This window comes from Artemia sp. Qi Xiang Cuo, chromosome 7 (assembly GCF_049724085.1).
Source record: "Artemia sp. Qi Xiang Cuo chromosome 7, ASM4972408v1, whole genome shotgun sequence".
NCBI lineage: Eukaryota > Metazoa > Arthropoda > Branchiopoda > Anostraca > Artemiidae > Artemia > Artemia sp. Qi Xiang Cuo.
The window spans coordinates 53,505,871-53,527,254 of NC_142800.1; positions in this window are offsets into that span (position 1 = coordinate 53,505,871).

Sequence of the window (21,384 nt, forward strand, 5' to 3'; positions counted from 1 at the left end):
AATATTTTCAGGTTAAGTTATTCTTGCTTTGTATGAGTTATCGTATTTTTCCAAGAATTTTCTTGGGGATGGACTTTGAACAGAGAAAGACCAGCGGTTTCACCAGCGGCAATACATAGATGGAATAAGTAGCTGTCTAGGTCACCGTATTTAAAGGGGTGGCATCATCAATTTCTATGTTCTATTTCTGTTTTATATTTCTATAAATAGTAGGAAAATATTTCAATTTTTCAGAAATAATTCCCAAGTATATTCTTATTACTTTTTTTATGTTTATTCTAGGGCTTGTTTTAGGCACATGGGGCTCATGGGCATTAGTAATAGAACAATAATACTATGTAAAAAGGACATGTTTTTCAGTTTCTTGGTAATAATTTTTATTTTCGAATTTTTATGGGTCCAAAGTATCAGGACCGTATCCAGGATTTTTGTTCAGGGGGGGTTTTGCTAATTTTTGACTCAGTTTTGGACTAATTTTACTGAGTTTTACCTAGGTTTTACTAATTTTTGACTTATTTTCGAGTCGGTCAAAAATTTCGGGGGGGGGGTGGTTCAAACCGGGTAACCACCCCCCCCCCCTGGATACGGCCTTGCAAAGTATAAATAATCAATTCTATCCCTCCAGCCCTTTGTTTTTGTAAACGAGACAATGATTTTGTAGGTTTAGGTTTATCCGGTTCGCGTTAAGTTAGCACGTTTGACGTCCTCTAATTCTTTTTCCTGTGTGTAGTTTCATTCTCAAGACATTTAAAAGTTTCCTTTTTGTTTTGTTTTTTTTCCTTTGTTTTTTCAAAACAAGTCATATCTATTTGGTACTCGTGCATTAGGCAGGCACTGCGAAGAAGTCATGTTTGGTTAATACTAATGAAATAAAATAGGATGAATATATAATAGGTTAGAAACAAATTTGGGCTACATATTTGCACATTAGGGGGTGGGGTGGGGGTGTAAAGCATAGCATATATTAAATACGTAACCCAACCTAACTTAGGGAACCTTTTCCCCCCTAAACCCCAAAAAACAATCGTTTAAATATTGTAAATCATTGAGAAACCACGGCTTTGCAATCATTTATCTATAGCGGTCTCTTGCAAATAGCCCGGTTGACGGGTTTCGTGACTGGTTTCCTTGATACTATAGCGGTGGTCCCGTGTAATGCACCAGTACCATCTATTCTTATCACTCAATGAAAGAGGATTAGATTGTAGCTTTTATATGATTTTTTTTTCTGTTTTAGCTCGAAATCTAAAAAAAGTGTAAACACAACAATTGGTTAGTAACAGCTGGTAAGCACATTCCTGAACTCTTAATGTTTAAGTCTAAGCAGTAGAATATATTAGATGAAAGTGTGTAGATGTTAGACCAGAGGAGGTGTTACGAAGTATTTTCATAAGTTAAACCGCCATTGGTCTGAATGGGGGATGCCTCCTCATTGACAGTGACAGTTTATCCAGAAGACTAAAAGCAGTGCTTCTTCATAATAAAGCTAGATCTCCTCCAATAGCTCATTTAGTTTACATCAAAAAGTTTGGCTACGGCATCCATTGCTAGGTTTACAGAAGTACATTGAGAATGGAAAGAAAGTCATCAGAGACTTGAGATTGATAGGATTTCTAATATATCTCAAGGGGTATTTACCCAGTTTCCTTGTTATCTTGAGGGACAGATGTGACACAAGAGTGCACTAAAAAACTAGCCCCGGGGGATCAAGTTGTCAATGGAATGATATAATATCAAGTAGAGACTAATGGTAGACACCCAATAGATTTTAATGCCTTTACAACATGCTGGTTTCGAAATCCTTCGTTCGATGGGCCCGGGTTCGATTCCTGGCTTGGCCTGGGTCAGTGGCGTGACTCGGTAAGCTCAACTAGAGTCAACCCGGGTCTAAATGGGTACCTAGAGAAATCTGGTGAAGGTAAGCAGGAAGGGTGTGTGAAAGCACATAATGGCTGACCCCTAGCCCCCCATTGCACTTCCAGGCTGAAAGGCCACGAAACAGAGATCAGCACCGCCAGTTTAGACCTTGAGGGTCTATTACCATCATACTATACTTACTTACTTGTTATATATTAATTTTGACTCACTAAGCAATTTGTCAAGGCTTCAGACAAAATTTCAGAATGTCTCCTTCTATAATTTTTTTTTCTTCTACCTTTGAAACTGCACCCTATGCTGTCAGAGGCAAACATCTGCGCCCAATGTTTTGTGGGTCTACAGCTAAAGGATCTCAAGAGGGACCAAGGATTTCTAAAAAAGCTCAGTAAGAAAGAAAAATCAGCTAGAAATAGTGGTTTGGTGGCTAAAGGCTAGAACAACTAAAAGTCCGAAGACTATGAAGAACGATTGCAAACTCTGTTGAAATACTTCAGCAAAATGGATTACAGGATATCCCTGGAAGCTCATGTCTTGAGGCTCGCCTAGAAAATTTTCCAGGGTCACTCAGAAGCGGTCTTAGAGAAAGAAGGTGAGCTTACCCATCAAGGTATAATATTGGGCTTCAAGCATTGCTACTAAGGCCCGTGCCATCAGAGCATAATGGCAAACACTATTTTGGGGTGAATTCGTTAAAACATTCTACAGTACAAACTGAAATCTTGGAAAACTACTAATTCTTAAATGCTTGGTAACAATTTTTTCCATAAGTCTTTAGTGTCAAATTAAATAAAAAAAAAAAGTTTTTTGTAACTGAAAGTAAAGAGCGACATTAAACTTGAAACGAACAGAAATTATTCTGCATATGAAAGGGGCTGTCCCTTCCTCAACACCTCACTCTTTACACTATTTTTTTTTGTTGTTTTAAAAAATAGAGTTGTGAGAAAGAGTCAAACTTTATCGCAAAGAGCGAGGCCTTGGGGAGGGGACAGCCCCTTTCACATACGGAATAATTTCTCTTCGTTTTAAGTTTTAATGTCGCTTCTTACTTTCAGTTAAAAAAAACTTCTTTTTTAAATTTAATTTCTGAATGTTTTCGAATAAATGCAGGTTTTGATTTTGGCTCATCGTACATACATAATTAAACTAATTTGCATTTTAATTTTACTATTTCTTGGCTAAATGGATTTCTCGAATTTTTGATCGGATGATTTTGAGAAAAAAGGGGCAGGGGAGGGGGCCTAGCTGCCGTATAATTTTCGGTTACTTAAAAAGGGCACTAGAACTTTTAGATTTATTTACGAACGTTTTATTAGTAATAAATATACGTATCTTATGTATTAACTTACGTAACAAACTTCAATATTCGTATATTTTTATTACGTATATTAGAGGGTTCGCCCCCTAGTCAATACTTCACTCTTTACGCTAAAGATCGAATTTGTTCCAATTCTTTAAGAATTACCCCTTAATCACAAAGGCTGTTTAATTAGAATAAATAGCTCTTATGAAAGTACTAAAAATAACTTTAGCTTAAAGAGCGTGATATTGACTAGGGGGGTGAACCCCCTCATATACGCAATAGTTTCTGTTTGTTTTAAGTTTAGATGTTGCTCCTTACTTTCAGTTGAAAAAATAGTTTTTCTTATTTAATTTCTGATCGTTTTTTTAAATAATGCTTGAAAATCCGGCGCTTCCTTCATATCAATGTCCCTCCCCCCATGAAAACTTCTCCATGGAAAGATCCTTCCATATAGCCCCTGAATCCCCCCCCCCCACTACCAGAAAAAAATCCCCCCTGAAAACGTCTGTATACTTCCCAATAACCAATACTATATGTAAACATTGGGCAAAGTTCATAACTTGCAGCCCTTCCCACGGGGACTGTGGGGGATTAGCTCATCCTCAAAGACATAGCTATTATATATTTTCGGCCATGGTGAAAAAAAATAGCCATCTCAAAATTTTGATCGGGTGGCTTTGGGAAAAAATGAGCGTTGAAGGGGGCCTAGTTGCCCTCTGTTTTTTGGTCACTTCAAAACGGCACTATAACTTTTACTTGCCCTTCGAATGAGCCCCCCCCCCCCGCGATATTATAGGACCACTGGGTCGATACAACCACCCCTGGGGAAAAAAAAACAAAACAAACAAACAAACAAATAAAGATGCATCCGTGATCTTTCTTCTTGCAAAAAATACAAAATTCTACATTTTTGCAGATAAAAGCTTGAAACATTTACAGTAGGGTTTTTCGATACGCTGAATCTGATGGTGTGATTTTCATTAAGGTTCTATGACTTTTAGGTGATGTTTCCTCCTTTTTGAAAATAGGGCAATTTTTCTCAGGCACCTAATTTTTTAATGGGTAAGACTAAACTTGATGAAACTTGTATATTTGAAATCAGCATAAAAATGATTCTTTTGATTTATCTATTGGTATCCAAATTCCGTTTTTTAGACTTTCGGTTGCTATTGAGCTGGGTCGCTCCTTACTTACAATTCGTAACCACGAACTGTTTGATCTATGTTACTTTCACTGTATCTGCGTTCGTCTTTTGCTTTATACGAATCCAAAACAGGAGCTCAGAGATTTTCTTATTCAGACGAGGTAAGATTCAAATTTCCCTCTTCTGGTAATAAAGATGTAGTCTTAAGGGAATAATAGCTACTTTCTATGCTTCCCAGGTGAAACCATTAGGAACAACACTCGCAACCTAAGTATGAAAATGGTCTTATATTAGCTTATTGAAACTACTTTACACTCAGGCACGCGTGCAGGGGCGACTTTGACACAGATGTACCAATTGAAGCCAAAATTTCCTTTGGAGTTTGAAAAAAAAATTATTTTCATTGAAAATATATTTTTTGGTATATTCTTTGAAAAAATAATAGGAAAAAAATGCACAAAAAAAGAAAACAACCTAGTCCTTGGTACCTACCAAACTATATTTATTTTTGCATGTAAAACTCTTTGATTTTCAAACTAGCATCCAAATAACATCCCGGGCAGCGAGAAAGTTCGGCTGATGGCCAGATACAATAACTAAAGAAACAAACAGACAAAAGTCACGAAAAATGGAAGAAAAAATATATTCTAACTGTTATTACTATTAATATTACTATTTAAAATTAGTTCTAACAATTAAAACTGTTACTATTAACATTACTATTATAATTATTATAGCGAACTATTTCAAATTGGCTCAAAATTAAACGCAGAATATTACAATGTTTAAAATTAGTCAAACACTGTTTCCCGAATCATGCGCTCTTCTTCTACCTTCTTTGCTTCAGTAATTCCATTTTACTATATACAAAGAAAATCAGCGTTATGTATCAAGGTGACGAGTATATTGATTAGAGCCTTTTCTGAATCTTTTCTAGCCTGTTACACTGACCAGTAGCTAGTTATGTAAATTGGAGGCTCATTGGCGCCATTTCGGGTGGTGGGGGGGGAGGGGAGAAATTCCCCCTAATAATTTGGAAATGTCTTAATTTATTAAGTAAACCTAGGAGAGATAAATGGTGAAAAACTGGTTGATGTGTCGCCAATTTTCTTCTTTTTTTTAAACACAAAATTGGACTAGGTTATGAGGGCCATTTTAAATTAACTTTTTAAAAAATTGACGTCGATAGGAAAAAAACTAAGATAGCTATAGTTTTGTTTCAAGATTGATAAGGTAAAGTAAGTGTACAAGAATAAATACACACCATGCACGCCGCTTGCTGAAAATCCGTGGCCGGTGAGCCTCAACCACCGGACGGACATGGAGGCCGAACTGCCAACTTAATTTTATGTTTGTTTGATGTGCAAGTGTACAGTAAATATGTAAAACATTTTGTAATGTTTTTGAAAGTAATCGAATAGCATCTTTACTAAATAGTAACTTTTCTTTGTTACTGCTTGAAGAAAAATATGCTATTGAAGACTTAGGTCAGCCCCACTCCACCTTTACATTTTCATCATTTGGTATTTGTTTTTGGCTTGTATCTTTCACAAAGTTTCTTGGAAATACCCCCCCCCCAAAAAAAAAAAAATCCGCCCTCTCCCTAAAGAGTATTCCATACCCACGAATCCCTTGGATGTAGACTCCCTCTTGCCCCCTCCCCCAATCGAAAATCTGAAATTACACCCATGTGGAGCCTACTCAAGTAAAGCATATTTTAAAGCAGATCTTATGAAACTGCAGTAAATACAAAGAAGCTGAGATGTTCAAAACTTTCACATGAACTTCAACAAAAGAAAGTGTTTCTTACAAATATTAACCACCATATTAATGAAATAGATATTGTCATTTTACTTTTACTGTTTTATCTTCTTGTTAGGATTAGCAGAACAACCTTAGATACTGTGTATAATAAAGAACGCAATTTACGATCACATATTTTTTTATATATGTGAGAGAAAGAGAGAGAGGGAGAGGGAGAGAGAGAGAGAGAGAGAGAGAGAGGGGGGGGGAGGTAGAGAGAGAGAGAAAGAAAGAACGAAAGAGAGAGATAAGGACAGAGAGAGTAAAGCTTAGAACAGTACACACAAGTGAATTGTTCAACTACCTACGTTTCTGTACATCTTCATCAAACAGTTCGCGGTAACGAAATGTAACTAAGGAGCGACCTGGCTCAGTAGTAACCGAAACTCTAAAAAACTGAATTTTGATACCAATAGATATATCAACAGAATCATATTTTTATGCTGATTTCAAATATATAAGTTTCATTAAGTTTAATCTTACTCATCAAAGGTTACGAGCCTGAGAGAATTTGCCTGATTTTCGAAAAAGAGGGAAACACCCCTTAAATGGGAAATGACCTCCAAGAGGATCACATTCTCAAATTATGTCCGGGATAAAACCTTACTGTAGAGGTTTCAAGCTCCTATCAGCAAAAATGTGGAATTTTGTATTTTTTTTTGCCAGAAGAAAGATCACGGATGCTTGTTTATCTGTTTTTTTTTGTTTTTTTTCAGGGGTGATCGTATCGACCCGATGGGCCCAGAACGTCAGGAGAGGACTCATTCTAACAGAAATTAAAAGTTCTAGTGCCCTTTTAAGTGACCAACAAAATTGGAGGGCAACTAGGCTCCCTCCCACGCCACTTTTTTCCCAAAATTGTCAGATCAAAGTTTTAAGATAGCTATTTTGTTCAGCATAGCTAAAAGGCCCAATAACTATGTTTTTGGAGATAACATGGCCCCCCAATGCCCCTGGGGAAAGGTCTTTAACTTATAAAATTTGCCCATTCTTAACGTATAGGAATTGTTATTGGAAAGTATTTACACATTTTTAAGGTGGGGAGGGGAGGGAAAATTTCCTGCTGTGGGATTTTGCACGGGGAGAACTTTCCATGGAGAGGGGGCTTCCAAGGGGTGAACTTTTCAGGGAAAACTTTATACTGGGGGAATTTGCCAGAATTCCTTTACGTATTTTCTTTATATGTCTTACTTTCTCTTTACCGACTCCATTTTACACGTGGATATGTTAAGGATAATCGTCCGGGGTAAATTTTTACCAGGATTGAGTTATCCAGAGGATATTTCTGCGGGGAGGGGATCTTTTCGTGGAGGCGGAGCTAGATTTCCTGGGCTTATTTAAAAAACGATCAGAAATTAAATAAAAAAAAAGTTTTTTCAACTGAAAGTAAAGAGTAACATTAAAAATTAATACAAACAGAAATTATCAAGTATATGAGGGGGTTGTCCCTCCTCAATACCTCAGTATTTACGCTAAAGATTAATTTTTGTCCCAGTTCTTTAAAATCGACTCATAAAACACAAGGGACGTTTCATTAGAACAATAAGTATCTTTTTTAAAAGAGCCGAAAAACTTTAGCGTAAAGAGCGAGGTTCTGAGGAGGTGCATCCTCCCTTTTATACTCAATAATTTCTGTTCGTTTTAAGTTTTAATATTACTCCTTACTTTCAGTTGAAAAAAAAAGTTTTTTTTTAATTTAAATTTAATATAAGTCTGTATAAATCTTTACATAAGGTCGGACATCAATTCATTGAACCTCGGGAGCCATTTCACTTCCTTTTAAATATGGTCACTTTAAAGTGGTTACTTTACTTGTATCAGGAGTCTTTAGATTTTACCTTCAAGTTTAGTTCAGTTGGAAATTTAGTCCTATATAAGATTGTGCCAGGTTCTTACCATAAACAGACGTCTGTAAATTTTAACCGAAGCTAACAAGAGTTAACATCATTCAATTAGTTTCTGTGTTTTCTAACATTAGCAAACTTGGTAGAGTTCAATGAGCTTAAACCAGCAATAAAGGAAGTGTTTAACAACACGGTCATGCAAACTCCTTAAAGCATCTTTGGACGCGGAATCATCGAGATAAAACATTTCGAGGGGGAAAACACAAAAACAAGCAAATTATGCGCAATGTATAGGAAATATGGGGAAATAGCAATATTTTGAGATTTGGGAAGGGGAATGGTGGTAAGTACTCGAAATATCTTCAATTATTCTGTTCATGAAAGCGGCAAAATACTTTAAGAAAAGCTAGTGCAATCACGTCTGTGTAAACATTAATATTTAATCGGAGTTATTGAGCGCATAAAACTAGTATTATTGGGCCTTTTGGCATAATTTGGGTTAATTTCAATATATACCAAGAGAAAACAGCTCTCTGTTCCTCCTCAAGATATTTGTGCTTCTGGATGCATTTCATTTACGCAGTTGATGATTGAATTAAAAAATATAATTCATAGTGGAGTGTATACTTGTTTTCTTTTTTTCCACAAATATATTCTTCGAAATTGTTGTTAAAGCCCCAAGGACACTTACCGTTCCTCGGAATATGATAGATGAGCACTATTCCTTATTAGTTTACACATTATAACGAGCTAGATTTCACAAGGGTATATTGTATTATGGATTCAGTGTTCCAAAAAATAGTCCATTATTAGCTTCTAGATCGCCGCTTATGTACAATAGCCAGCAAAAAACGTATATAGCCCAAATAGATACAAAATAGGGCAGAGAACGTAGATCAACAACAAATCAATTTTTGATAAGTAGTTATCAAAGCCGCCCCTTTTAGGTAAGTCGGATAATTCAGCAGTTCAAAAATGTCATAAAATGGTTCCTCCCTATGTAAGGTAGCAATTTCCGTCCTGTCAACAACAGCACTGTGAAATCCAGCCTTTGAGTTTAGAGCAGATTTATTGTAGATGAAATTGACGGAGTACATGTGCATCTCATTGAGACTTCGCTGTTCCCAACACCAAACTTGATTAGCTGAGATTTGTTTGGAAGTACGTATATTTGCATATTTATTCACCGTGCTGAGTAGCACTACTTGTTCTTTTGTTCAACCACAGCAATTATCATTAACGGTAGGCTATAAACAAAACAAAAAAAAACTATTGGGCATCAATCTCGAAGAAAGTTTGTTTTTTAGAATTTTAAAAGGGCATAGAATGCTTGGCTGGTCGTATACTTGTAAAATTAAGCTCTAAATTATGAATGATAACGCTGAATCTGACGGTGTGATTTTCATTAAAATTCTTTCACTTTTAGGTGATATTTCCCCCCTCTTTAAAAAATCAGGTAAATTTTCTCAGGCTCGTAGCCTTTGATGAGTAATACTAAACTTAATAAAATTCATATATTTAGAATCAGCATTATAAGCCCATTGTTGACATCAACAATGGTTGACAAAACCACACTTATTGACATCAAAGTTCCGTTTTTAAAAGTTTCGATTACTATTGAGCCGTATCGCTTGTTTTTTTTATTGTTTTTTTTTTCTTACGTATTTGTTATTACGTATATGATGGGGTTCTTCCCTTAGTCAATACCACCCTCTTTACGATAAAAGTAAAAAAAAAAAAAAAATTCACAAACCCCTGAATCACAAAGGCCGTTTAATTAGAATAGATAGTTCTTTTGAAAGCACTAAAAAAAAATGTAGCGTAAAGAGCGAGGTATTGACTTGGGGGAGAACCCCCTTATATACGTAATAATTTATGTTCGTTTTAAGTTATAATGTTGCTTCTTACTTTTAGTTGAAAAAACTTGTTTTTTTTAATTTTATTTCTCATCGTTTTTTAAATAATGCTTGGAAATCCGGCTCCCCCTTCATAGAAATGTCCCTTACCCCAAAGAAACATCCTCCACGGAAAGATTTTCCCGAAACCCCCTCCTCCAGTCCCCCCCCCCCCACCAGAAAAAAATTCTTCCTGAAAATGTCTGTATACTTCCCAATAACCAATACAATATGTAAGCAATGGGCAAAGTTCATAACTTGCAGCCCTTCCCCTGGGAACTGTGGGGGATTAAGTCATCGTAAAAAACATATTTAATGGATTTTGGACTATGCTGAACAAAATGGCTATCTCAAAATTTTAATTGGGTGACTTTGAGAAAAAAATGAGCGTGGGAGGGGGCCTAGTTGCCCTCCATTTTTTTTGGTCACTTAAAAAGGGCACTAGAATTTTTAATTTCCGTTCCAATGAGCCCTCCTAAGATATTCTAGGACCACTGGGTCAATACGATTACCCCTGGTAAAAAAAAAACAAAACAAACAAACAAACAAAAAAATAAAAACGCACCCGTGATCTTTCTTCTGGCAAAAAATGCAAAATTCCACATTTTTGTAGATAGGAGCTTGAAACCTCTACAGTAGAGTTTTCTGATACGCTGAATATGATGGTGTGAGTTTTATTAAGGTTCTATAATTTTTAGGGGGTCTTTCCCCTTTTTTCAAAAACCAGCCCAATTTTCTCAGGCGCGTAACTTCTGATGTGTAAGATCAAACTTGATGAAATTTATATATTTTAAATCAAAATTAAAATATGATTATTTTGATGTATCTATTGGTACCAAAATTCCGGTTTTTTAGAGTTTCGGTTACCATTGAGCCGGGTCGCTCCTTACTTACAGTTCGTTACCACGAACTGTTTGATGTTTCATTACAACCTCTGTAATCCCTAAAAAGAAAAAAAAAATAGGTCACGAATTCAGGCACGCATTCGAAAGGACGTTCAGATCAACCATCCTTACTAAAGTTAAAAAAATGCTCCCCTGGGTCCAATCCTTCATAAATATAAAATTTCTCTTAAATATCATATAATTTACGTAACGAATAAGAGAAAACACTCCTTTTTTACCCAAGTCTATAAATATTTTATAATTGTTTGTTGTTTTTTTTTTCCGAAAAGAAGGAATATCATCTTCAGGCAAATGACTTTTATATTCAGGAAAAAAAAGTATGAGTAGTAAAAAAAAAGAAGAATGTAATACGAAACAGAAAAACAAAAGACATTGGTGCTAGTATATTTTATTGTTTCAAATGTATTTATTCTGCTCTTTTGTAGTGTGTACTATGGCTGATATGTTTTATTTTTTTACATACTGAAAAATTATGCAAAGGAGAATTCTCGGTTTGTGGCACACCAAACTGAAAAAGCAGATTGTTTATGTTTGCTTGGTAGTAATTTTCCCTCTTCGGGACAACATTTCTATTTCATGGCACAAAAAAGCCGAAAAAATCACCTTGCGGAAATATCATCTCATTTGTTACTTAGAGAATGCACCACGGCTCATATTTTTGTTCATAAGAGTCTTTTCCTATATTCTATCATGTTGGTTCACTCTGACCTTAAAAAAAAGCAATACCAACTACAGCTGCAAGTTCTCAAAAAAATATTCTTGGGTTCTCAAACGTGTCACAAACAAGAGCAATTTTACAGAATATTATACCACCGTTTTGGGGTGATTTATCGATAAAAGATTAGATATCTTAGATATCTTATATATATATATTAGATTATATATTATCTATATAAACTATATTAGATATCTTAATATATCGATATTAAGATAAAAGTGAATCGATAAAAGATTATTATCTATCATTTCAAATTTTTTCCCTAGTTTTGAGATGCCAGCTCCAAAACTGGTGATTGAGCTTCGACATATTTAAATACGAAGTAAACACATCGTAAACATTCGTTAGTAACGTAAAGTTCGTTAGGAAAATTTCTTAAAGACTTTCAAAAAAATATATCCTGTTTTCGGACTTAGTGACACATTTTTGATCAGCGAAGCATCTTTATTTGAAAACACTGCAAAATTTATCAGTGAAAACGTTGCTAGTGTTTCATTTTTGTTTGTTCTTTTTTAAGACACGGTTTTGGTTGCAAAACACGGCTTTTCAGCGAATAGTTATGAGTACCATTAAAACTTAAAACGAGACAAAGATATCTCGATATAAATGTATGACCACACCAGGTCATAAGGAGACATGTTAAGAAAATTTTGCATATTATGAAGTAAGAATTGTTTTCTTAGCATGTCTCCTTGTGACCTGGCGTGGTCATACATTTATACCAATATCTCAAATGAAGAAGTGTATTACGAGTCAACTATCCTAAAGATGCTGATGCCAAATAATGCAACTAACGTTTACATTTTTGGACTCTTCGTCTTGTCTTAAGTCAAGTCTTCTTAAAAAATTTTAAATAGTTATGCCAGGTTTTATTTTAAAACAGAAGACTATCGATGGTTTCTTTTCAATAAAAGGTTTCTGCTTATACTCTTTTTTTTTTCTTTTGACTTATTTCGCTTTACAAAATGACTTTGATTTTTGTAGAACTCATTTTAACATGCTACATCAGTGTCATCTATCTTCATTTTATATTTTGCTAATTTCTACATGTGTCGCGAGCGAGGTTTCTTTCATTGATATCATAAAAGAAGTTTTAAGCTTAAAATGTAAGATACAAAAACGACTTCTTCAAAGTGGCTGGAGTTCAAAAGGTTTCCAACGTAAAATAAAGAAAAAAAATTTTCATGGAGAGTATTTTAGGTCCAAAACAATAATTGTATTTTTCTTATAAAAAAGAAGACGTAAATGACTTGCTTGTATACAAAACTTTTCTGAAAAATACCCCTGGTTTTTAGAATTCGGAAACTTAAATGCTAGTTTTTAAAGTGTGTTGTGTCATAATTATCAACTGAGGTAGAGACTGAAAAGGAAGAATATAAATGAAGAAATTTCAGGGAGACAAACAAGGTAAACTGTTATTCTACCCCAGGAAGGTATTTTACAACATCTAGCGTTCGGGGGCGGGGGGGATGGAATTTAGAGGCAGTTCCTGACCTGTTCTATCGACCCAATTGCCGCCACTGATTTTGGATACCAACCCAAAGAAAATGTTTGACTGGTAGTGCATTCTTCCTATTGTAATACCGAGTAAAAAAGAGAAAAAAGGTTCTCTCAACTTTTAGAGATCTTGAACTGGTGGTCGCATTTATACTGGCATACCTACTCCATACAAAATGGACAAGAACATTTTCCTGTGAATTCATTAGCGGATCAATAGCGTTTACCATGGTACACTGTTTTATGTGGTATTGCTATATGAACATATTTATGTACACTAGATTTGTTGAAGTAAATTGTTAGGTGGTAAAACTATATTAAGAACTTCATTTTGGTAGTTGCTGTCCCTGATAATACTCCAATTCCAGATCCCCCAAGGTATGAAATTTCAAATGGCAAGGCGTCCATTAATATAACCAAATCTGAAGTAGAAACCCGATTGAAGAAGATTAGCCCAAATAAATCTACAGGACCAGGTGGAGTACCCCTCCGGCTACTACACGAGACGTATGCAAGGTTGTCGCATCCTTTCACTCTACTTTTCCAAAACTCTCTTAGTACTAAATATATTCCGCAAGATTGGAAGAATGCTTACATCACACTTGTACACAAAGGGGGCAATAGAAATGAAGCTAACAACTTTCGACCCATTAGTATTACCTCAGCAATTGGGAAACTACTCGAAGAAGTAGTCATCATTAGTGACCGGCGTTCACAGGACTTTTCCTTATCGCTGGCAAGTGCGATTTAAGATAATTTAAGGTATAGTTTTGAATCATACATAATTTTTCTGCTTTCAAATTATCATATCTTGAATCTGGTCACTTAAAAAAAAAACAACATGACCCTAGGTGAAATATGTTTTGCCCAAAAGCTCAATTACTTTCTAATTTTTTAGTTGTCAAAATTTTAAGAGATAGATGCATGGATGCAGCATCAGACAACATCTTGCTATGATAGATGCAAAATGCCCTCAGTGAAATTTCCCTTTAAGGCTCCTAAGAAAAATAACGTTTAGATTTAACGTTTAGATTAACAAGAAAAAGACGAATTCGGCAGTTTAATGCTGTGAAAGTTCGTTTCTAAATAAAGTATAATTCATTCATTGTTAACAACCAGAGACACTATGATAGTACCTAGACTCCAGAGTTCAAAAATACAACAGTTAATTTACTTTTTATTTTGTTCTTCGTCATGCTTAAGGTTAAAAAAAAAAAAAAAAATTAGAGAAACAAACTATGTTTGGAGCACCTTTCAGGCAGGCTTCAATCTAAGCACCTTGAAATTGAAACCTATTTATAATTAGAAAAAAAGTATTGTGCCCAGGTTTTTTTGCAGTTTCTTGTTCCATTGCTTATTTAAGAAAAAAAAATGTCCTTCACACCGCTGCATAAGCAATTAAGCCATACAGCACCAGTTTACTCACTTAAGCCCCATAAAGTAATTTCTAAGGCAGCAATGCCACAGGTCCATAAATCTAATCAAATCATAAGAAAACCGTATTAAATTTAATAATTAAGACAATTGAAGGACACGAATATCATTAACCTTTTTGTTTACCTAAATATAATTTGAAGTTTGAATATGATATGAATCCAAGGCCTTTGAAATAACTAATCTCACTATATGAAGTGGAACTTAATATGAAACTTATACCCGACCACTCTATAACAAATATACTCAATCTGTAAGTATACCTATTATACCAGTGAGTATATTTCATTTGATTCTAGAAGCATTTATTTTTACTAATTTTCTCATACAATTCTATTAGGCTACACAAATCATATCTTTTGGCAAATGGAGTATGAACTGCATATCGTCACCTGATTACATCAACGTAAATGTCTGCATTTTTGTCTGTAAAACGCCAAATAGAATAGCGCTTCATAGTTCATTCACACAAATAAAATGTAAATATGCTCATATCAAAAATTTGTTTGTAGATGTGCATCAATCACTGCTTCCGCTATCACCCGATTTTTTTGGAGTTTCCTTGGATTTCGCCTAGAGCAAATTAAAAGGATAAAGGATAAAGATCCTCGAGAGCCATTCCTTCAGAGTCAGCACGCGAAGAAAAGAGCAAATTTGGCTCTTTAAAGTCTGCTCCAAAATTAACGTTCCTAAATACAAAAAAGACAGATCATTAATTTTTATTAACGTCAAGTTTTGAGGGGATTTCGGAGAGCCAGATTTTGGTCCGGAAAAATTCTGAGTAATCAAGGGAACTCCAGGGATGGTAGAAGTAATAGTTAAAAAGACAGTGAAAAACAACTTTTTGTTAGCCAACTGCAAACTATTAGCTTTAAAAGAAAAAATTAAAAGCAATTTTTCACTCGTTTTTAATGGGTTTTATAATATTTTGAGTTACTACAGTGAGTTGCGTCACCACTACATTGTCCTAAACCAGAGATATTACGATAAATTTGTGAAAGAAGAAGAGTATGGAAAAATAACCAGGGATTCAAAGGCTGAATAGTAAGAGTAGTCTTCCACCCTTTCCCCAGGAATGAAAACAAATAGCAAACTAACGGATTTTTCAATAGATAAGACGAATATAAAATTTATGGAGAAATAATTAATGATGAGAAAAGCTTTGTTTATCATGAGAACCCGTCCGAAAGGAGGAGGGGCTGCGTAGCTGCCTGAAGGATCTTAAGGGAGTTAATTATTTTAATGAAAATAAGGATAATTCCAATTAGTTAAAAAAACATTTTTCTTTATATTTCTAGTTGTTCACAATTTTCGAACATCAGTTTTCAAAATTATCCACACTCTTCAAAGAAAGGAATTTTTTTTTTGGTTCGCAATTAATGTTTCATTTATACATTGCGGAAATCAGCCCGTAATTTTTCGAACGATGGCCCAGAAAACGCTACGTTTTAAGGCTAAGTTTTCAAATAAATACATCAGTGTAACCCTCCTCTGAAAGCTGTTGAGCAATAGAGAGCCAAATGACACCATTTTTCTTGGTTTTCTTATAGCCTCGATGAGAAGTATCATACCCGCTGGGGTAGCCTAGAACCAATGCTAAGTGCACTATAATCCTTGTCATAATCAGCGCAAAAGCACTAATTTGTAGAGCAGTGACACCTGCCATGTAATTGTTTTTCTCACCACATCATGTAGAATAGGTGATCCTAGAAAGCTGGAGAAGAATTCAGTCGGTCACAAGTTCTGAGATCTAGTACCCTTTTTAAGTTGCGAAACTGACAAGAGAAACCCACAAACCTTTACGACGACTTGTCTCCTACACAACAAAATGAGCACCTGGTGAAAATTGTGAGACATGATTTTCAATCCTAATAATTGGAGGCACAGTAAGAACGCCTCTTTTAAACACATACACCCCCAAATTATTCAATTAGCCCATTTTAAAAAATGACGCTTTGTAAACAAATATTAGTAGAAATGTTGCGCTTTGTTGAAATCAAGATCATGCAAAAATTTTGGTTTGCCTTATGATTTGCTTACATGTGAAACCTCTTTCGACTAGTGACCGTCCAGTAACCATTCAAAAGGTTGTCCTAATTGCTCAGAGGGCCATTCGAAACTGAATACGGTAAGTACACATTTTTTAAATTTAATATTTGATTTCCTTCAAAATTGGTATCTAAGGGTTTTGAAGTCGCTAAATACAAAAAAGGACAAAAATTGCAATTTTATCAATGTATTTTTGATTTTGAAGATCGCAATTCGAAGGCCTTCTAGGCAAAGGCAACAAGTTATTGAAATTATACTTTTTAAAGTTTTTATAAAACTTTAATGGTGTTTTGTCTTTAGTAGAGTAGAATTTGTTAGTAGAGTGTCTTTAGTTAGTAGAATGGTGTTTTGTCTTGTTGTGCTCAAGATCTTTTTTAGACTATGGTCTGCACAATCAGTTTTCCAAAACTAGGCCCTGGGAGTCATGTGGTCTAGGGCAAGAGCAGATTCAAAAGGTATATTTTTTTTTAGGGCGCCCACAAAAGAAAATGAAACTCCCCCATTGGGGTTTCTGCTCCTCCACCACTAAAGTTAGTGCCACCTTCTGATAGGGCACGTGATCCAGTGCCTCCCCTAGATCTACAACTGGTCTTAAAATCTTGGCAATGGTCTTTAGAGATCAAAGAAGTGTCCTACACCGGTAGGTAATATGGACCAGGGGTTCAATCTCAGCTGCTACACGGTTCAGAATTAGAGATTATGCATTAGCGTATCAAAGTAATCAAAAAAGAAAGACCAGAAGAACACGGAAGTCACTGCAACATTGCCATCATACCGTAGAAAAGAAAACACCATTGATAGAAACCCCAGGAAAACGCTATTGGTAGAAACCTCTGGGAAACCCCATCTTTTTCCAGTTGAAGGACTCGAAACATCCTGTATAGGGTTTTATACCTTGAATAATCGATTGATCGTTTTGAATAGCACTTCTAAATTGTGAGTGTCCTCACCAAAGCCATTTTTTTAGCTTTAAAGAGTAGAGGGTTTGATAAAGTCCTTCGATGAAATCTACAGTAGCTGGTTAAAACTTTGGAATAAGGTTCTTTCATTCCACAATTGCAACAATATCCACCAAAAGAGGTATAGTAGTGACATCAAATAACGTTTCTTTTTTACAAACAGAGGCTTTGATGGTGCTTTTAAAAATTGTATTTCCCAGCATTTCGAGCCTTTCTGGGTAAGAACTGGGGTATTGGGTATTAAATATTGTGACTTCCATTCAAATAAGCCCTGTGTCCACTTTTTCAGTTGGCAATTTATGAATAACACGATAAGTTCTGCGACATTCACGGAATATTGTATATCTTAAAAAATGGCTGTAGGGTCTACAGCCATTTTCAAGATGCGGGGTATCAATTTCTGTTTATGCTTCTAGTCGATAAAAATTAATTGGCTATCTTAGAGTTTGAAATTCTTGTTAATTTGACCCTCATCGGGTCACAAAATGACAGAAAATACCAATTTGCCGCGGCCCTGATCCCTTTTGTCACTTGAAAAGAGCACTAGATATTGCGATTTTCGTTCAAACAAACGAATATTGCGTTCAAAAGATGTTGCGATTCCACGTGTTCGATGTGACTATCAGTGAGAAAAAAGAGACATCAGTACTACCTAAGCAAAAGAGTGAAGTTCCTTGTTTTTTAAGGTGGGGAGCTGCAATTTTCCAGTATTGAGTGTACGACCATATTGATTCCAACTGTGCAGTTTTCACTATTTCGAGACGTCTCAAGCTCTTGTTCAAAATGCTAATAAATTTGTTTATAAGTAAATTTAATTTTACTAAAATTTAATTTAAAGTAGATTTAATTTGTAAATTTTGTTTATAAGTTTGAAAGTCAAAGTTTATGTTACAATAAATTTTTCAAACAGCTCTTGGTGAACAGCTCTTGGGGAGCTCCTTCCAACGGAAAAGTTCTAGTACTCTTTTTAAGTGACCAAAAAGATCGAAGGGCAACTATTCTTTTTCCGCCAAAGTAATCCGACCAAAATTTTAAGATAGCCATTTTGTTCATCATAGCTAAAGAGCCCACTAACTATGCCTCTGTGGATGACATGTCCCCTCACATCACCTGGAGAGAGAAAAAAGCTGTCAGTTATGAAATTTGTCCATGGTTTACTTATAGTATTCGTTATTGGGAAGTATGCAGACATTTTTCGCGGGGGAATTTTCTGTGGTGGGAGGGGATTTACTACGGGGAGAATTTTTCGTGGAGAGGAATGTTTTTGGGGTGAATTTTTAAAAGGGGGAAACTTTCCAGAACTCCTAGGTGAAATTCTCTTTTTTGTCTTACTTTCTCTTTGATGACTTAATTTTACATGTGGATATGTTCCGGTTGAGTTGTCGAGGGGAAATTTTCAGTGGGGTGGGAATTGTTTTGGGAGATTATTCCGGGGGGCTCCGTGGCAGAAATTCTTCATGGAGAATTTTCCGAGGGACAAAATTTTCGTTAGCGGGAGGGGGGGGGTCAAGGAAAATTTTTACACGGAGAGGAGATTTTCCGTATGATTAGAAAAACCATAAGAAATTAAATAAAAAAGTTTTTTTTTCAAATGAAAGTAAAGAGAATTTTTCAAGCGGAATTTTCAGCAAGGATGGCATTGTGCCGGGGGGATTTTACTCAGGAGGAATCTTACATGGAGGAATTTTGAGTGGGGGTGGGGGTGGAATTTACTCTGGAGGAGGGAGACAAATATCCCGGTATTATTTGAGAAACGATCTGATATAAAATAATAAAACAAGTATTTTTCAACTGAAAGTAAGGAGCGACATTATAAATTTAAAAGAATATAAAGTATTACACACAAAGGGAGCTGGCCCCTCCTCAGTATATCACTCTTTACACTAAAGCTTCCCAATTCTTTAAGAACGACTCCTTCAACACAAGAACCAGTTAATTGGAATAAGAAGCCTTTTTAAAGTACTAAAAAACTTTTGGCTGATAGGATTAGGTGATAGGATAGGATAGTATTAGGATTAGCCTAAATATTAGTTACTACTCCTCAACTGGCTTCAATAGCAATTTTTTTCGAGGGCTGTTTTTTTTTTGACACATTTAAAAATTTTGGTTACTACTGGCCGTGATTCACTTTTTATTAGTTTGCAGCAATTGCTGCAGGAATCTTCACCTATGAAATCTGAACAGAAATCTTCACTAAAATTTTCCAGTAAATTAGTGATATTTGACCGCCAGCGAAATACCTTCCGCAATTAAATTAAATTAAAGGCCTTCATGTAGGAAGTCGATAAGTATCTTAAGAATGAAATCAGGGTTGTAATTTAATGTTTATAATGGTGCTCTTTTTAGCACTGCAAATTCCTTCACTATCAGAAACAAAACACATTATCCAAGGTTTCTCAGCTGGATTTTTCTCTTTTTTAAGAGGGAGAGGTAAACTAAAATTCCCAGTTTTCAAGTACACACCGTTTTTTGGTGGTGACTTTTGACCTCCAATTTTCTTAGCAATGTATGATCAATCGGGAAGAATAAGTCCAGATTTCCAGTTTACTGATAGAAAGTCCGGTACTTCCTTGTTGGCTAGTAGACACACAAGAAATTTGTATCGCGAAGATCAAACAATAACCGGTTTTCACGGTCTGTATACCAGACAATTAGCTTTGGCTCGGTGGAAAACTACATTGTAGCTATATTTTAATTAATTATTTAATTGGTATTTTGTTTAGGTTACTATAGGTTCCGTATTTAATATAACGCGGTCTGGGCGGCCCCCTCCATAATTCTTTGTTGTAGTTTCCATAATTTTGTGACTGAACTATTTTATTTTCATCATATTTTTGTATATTTCATCGTGATTAACCGAACTTCAATTCTTGAGTGTGTACTAGCTAACAAGGAAGTGCCTAAAGTCATTTTGGCTTTACCGTTTTTTCGAAAAAATCCAAACTTAAAGGAAGTAGAACAGTCTAGTCAGTTTTAATGGTACTCTTGCATTATGCGGGCCTTTCTAAAAAATCAAGTTTGGTTAATACTAATGAAATAAAATAAAATAGGATGAATATATAATAGTTTAGAAATAAATTTGGACTATATATTTGCACATTAGGGGGGAGGTGGGGTTAAACCATAGCATATATCAAATACATAACCTAACCTAACGTAGGTACCCTCCCCCTCACCCCTAAACCCCCCAAAATCACAGTTTAATATCGTATACGCGATGAAAACCATGCTATCATTGCCTAGTCTATAGCGGTAAACATGTCAAAAACAGGTTTTATCATTGCCTACTCTATAGTAGTTAACCCGAGAGGCCCGCATAATGCAATAGTACCGTTTTAATTCATTCAACACATCTGCTGTGTTGGCTTCTAAATGCTTAACCTCTGCTAAAAAAGAAGAAGATATACTCATCGTCTAATCCTACTCGAATCCCTCATCTAATCTTATTTCTTTTGTTAAATGTTGACGTAACTTGTCAGCTTTTTCACAAGACTCTGATTATGTTCGGGCGGGAAACGTCTGTAAACGTCCGACTATAAATACAAGTTTATGGCATGGAATTTTAAGTTTTGCTACACTCCCTTGTGTAACCATGTTTGACATTATTTCGGCTCATCGTCGCAAACAATAGGTATTTAGAAGTTAGCAAACATTTAGCTAACCTCATAGTGCCTGCTATTATTATGTCTTGTGACTACAAGTTATCATGGTGTGTACCTATTTCTTATAGCCTGTAATTAAAATTCGTATGGTGATTATCGGTTTATTGGCTTATTAAAATAACAATAGCCTAGATGAATATTAAATTGTGATGATACACCTTTAAAAACTTGCAACATACCCGACTAAAGTTCATAGCAAATAGCCGAGCTTCAAATGAACAGCTTCACATACAAGTAGTCAAGTACTGCAGATTTAATCTTAAGCCTTCTATCTGGTTCATTTTCTAGGGAGGAGA